Source organism: Adiantum capillus-veneris, chromosome 14 (genome assembly GCF_014529385.1).
Source record: "Adiantum capillus-veneris isolate H3 chromosome 14, ASM1452938v2, whole genome shotgun sequence".
In the NCBI taxonomy this organism is placed as follows: Eukaryota; Viridiplantae; Streptophyta; class Polypodiopsida; order Polypodiales; family Pteridaceae; genus Adiantum; species Adiantum capillus-veneris.
Genome location: NC_140944.1, coordinates 125,496,671 through 125,500,027, shown reverse-complemented (window position 1 = coordinate 125,500,027; position 3,357 = coordinate 125,496,671). Strand labels below are relative to the sequence as shown.

At 46.5% G+C, this 3,357-nt stretch overlaps 1 pseudogene; it reads left to right on the top strand.

Annotated features, from left to right (window-relative positions):
- Nucleotides 1–264: 264 nt before the first annotated feature.
- Nucleotides 265–3,108, top strand: LOC147443088 (uncharacterized; annotated as a pseudogene).
- Nucleotides 3,109–3,357: the final 249 nt, after the last annotated feature.

The window sequence follows — 3,357 nt, the reverse complement described above, 5'->3', positions numbered from 1 at the left end:
AAGAAGAGGAGCCCATGCTCCCGTTGTAGTGGATGTGCTTGTATGGTCTTGTGGATGGACTGCTCCACTTCAGCATAGTGTCCAGCTGCGTTCCGATACATCTCAAAGACGGTGCCCAATTGCAGGTCGTGGGAAACGCTCCCAACAAAAACGCTTGTCAAACTGCAAATTGCAGCTAGGGCACCCATCCACGTAATAATATGGGTGTGAAAGAGGCCTACACCATTGAGCACGGCGGCAGAGGCGGCTAGAAGGGGGGCCGCGATGGCCAAGCCCTTGGCTGGCACTCGAACTAAGGCCGGCCAGAAGGCAGGCAGAGAGTGCGGCGGTGGTGAGAGTGCCTTGAAAGATCTTGTTCCAGTTGTCGCGCTACTGAGAGAGGATGGAATGCATCTCCGCTTGGTCGGAGGCGGCGTTGGCCAGCAGGTGACCGCTGCGCCTCAAAAAATGCAATCTCTTTTAAATATGGGGCCTGCTTCTGCTGCTGGTATTCGCGGCAGATTGAATCCTTATCCTCCTTGGTTCTCGGGTGCAGGAGGCTCAACGGCCTTCTGGTCGGTGCTAGCATAGCGGAAGATTCTGTCCCCCACCCGTACAGCTGTCAAGGAAGCCGATCGTTTATTCATCAAAAGCGCGCTGTCTGCTAATACTTGCGCCGAAAATAGATTATATCGCTGATCAAGATGTCCATATGAAGTCGATCTTCCATCAAACGCAGGCAGGTCGCTATCGACTATACTAGTGTGGTCGAGAATATGCTGCCCGGCCATATGAGAGGCCGGGAGGCGGAGTCTCTAGCCGATGTGTGTGTGTGTGTGTGAGAGAGAGAGAGAGAGAGAGGATAAAGCTTTACAATATTGGATGATCATGTAGAGGCACCAGGCTTGGCGTATGTAGCGGCTAGCTGAAGGACGTGCTAGCCTGCTGCAGTGAGCTGGCTTTATATCCTGCAGTCCTAACATGCTTCAGATCCACCGACGGATCATCGGGGACGGGGTTCGTATCGCTCGGTCATCTTCCCCCTCCGACTCAGTCAACCACCTTGTCCATTAGACAAAATTTGGACTCACAAAAGAGCCCTTTAAGGAGTTTGACTTTACCTCTCTCTACCAGAATGGGCGCATGGATAAATTTTTGCAAACAAACTCCAAAGTTGACGGAAGTTTGACAGTAAGAATGTCCTCTTCAAGCTCTATCTACTGATATATAGCACGCCATGAGATTCCTCATATTTTAGAAGATTCTTTTTTTGATTCACCTAGATTCCGACAGAGTTGTCACATCATAGGTGAATCAAAAAAAGAATCTTCTAAAATATGAGGAATCTCATGGCGTGCTATATATCAATAGATAGAGCTTGAAGAGGACATTCTAACTATCAAACCTCCGCTAACTTTGGGGTTTGTTTGCAAAATTTATCCATGCGCTCGTTTTGGTAAAGAGAGGTAAAGTCAAACTCCTTAAAGGGCCCTTTTGTGAGTCCAAATTTTGCCTAATGGAAGCCAAACCTTTGACCCAGTTTTACTTTCCAAAGGTTTGAAACCATAATTGGTTGAAATTAAAACCAAGACCCCACTTACTAAATATTTTCAACCAATTAAGAGCTGAGTCCCGCTATTGACTTATTAAATTAGCAATTTTAATTTAACAAGATTAAAAACTGGTCACACTGCGGTTGTCCTGTTTTAGCAAGATTATGACGAAATGCTCGAAACAGGCTTTGGTCGTCACAACTACCATATGAAGCTACCAGAAATTTGTTCTATCTCTCTTTCTCTCTCTCTCTCTCTCTCTCTCTCTCTCACACACACACACACACACACACACACACATACACACACACAAGTCTCTACCTATACACAACACTGATTGTTGCCACAATTGGGGGTGGTTTGATTTGGTAGCACAAATCCACTACAATCGCCATTGGTACCACACATTCACTACAAATGCTTCCAAGGATCACCTTCTGCAAAGAGTCAGGTCTCACATCACCAACATGGAAGGAAGCAATGGGCGATGAACAGGTATGGCATATCTTTGAGTCTAGTTTTCTATCTATGCTTCTCTTCGATAAGATGTGGTTACTTTCTGCCCAGCTCCTCCCATCTGAGATACCTCACATAGGGTGTCAACCCATGCCAAGAGATTCACTTCTGACAGCGGGAGCCACAGACAAGATTGAGATAGTCCACATATGCTCTTGTCATTCTAGAAATGATGTAATAGAACTTATAGTTCATCTACTTCAGGATTGTAGTTGAACATATGTTGATCATTATTCGTTTTGTTTCGAGGCGTGTTGCGACAATTCAATTTTTTGCGTTGCTCTGTCATTCGTTTGTGATAGCATGAGCTCGAACTCTATGGCACAGTGTACATGTAATTTTTTCATTCTGCTATTAGGAGATGTAAATGATGCCTTTTTGTCGCTAAGGTCTTCCTCTCTTCATTTTGGACCTGTAGGTGCAGGATATTTTTTCCCCCCCTTCACGTTTGTGGGTTCACCCATCTTCACGGGTCCCATGCGGCCGCGAGAGCCAGCAAGGGCTCAGTATGTGCCTATATCAACCATTTCGCAACGATGCAACCCTCTCACCTCTCCACCAAGCCAGTGAAACTTGCAAGCACTGATTGATTCCGAGGAAGTTGTCTATGACTCGCAGCCTTATACAGACTTACCTTTTGATCTCACCTCTCAAGATCCATCCCCAATGGCTTTATCTGTTGTGGATCCGAGGACGCCCATGACAAGCTCTCCCTTGTTGGCTGAAGGAAGTCGTGGACTTCAGGCAAACAATGCAACGAATCCACCTACACAAGTTCCACTTCCAAAGCGTAGAGGACGGCCCCCAGCAAGCCATCAAGCAAAGGAGAAGCCTTCTACAAGGCGTTTCCATTGGGACATTCGAAATACAACAGTTCTTATTGAGTCAAAAAAACACTTCGATGACAAGAAATTTTATGCAGGGATATCTAAAAAGTCGAAGACTATTGAGGAGCAATGGGAAGACATTGTTGCCTTGTACGCTCAACGCCACTTCCATGTTGATTGGAAGACCGCATACGAGAAGTGGCGTCGCGTGTATCAATGCTACAAGGACATAAGCGACTGGGAGAGAAATCCTCCATCGGGCAAGAGTAGCTATTGGGCCATGTCACCCAGAGAGAGGGCAATTGAGAAAAAGTTCTCACATAACAATTTTGAAGCTGAGTTGTTCGAGATGATGGAAAGATGCATGGGATACGATCATGTGTTAGAGACCCCCCCCCCCCCCCCCCCCCCCCCCCCCCCCCCCTTCCGTCATGGATACTTCCAATGGTATGTCAAATGCCTTCCAAGTTTCTGGTTATCTA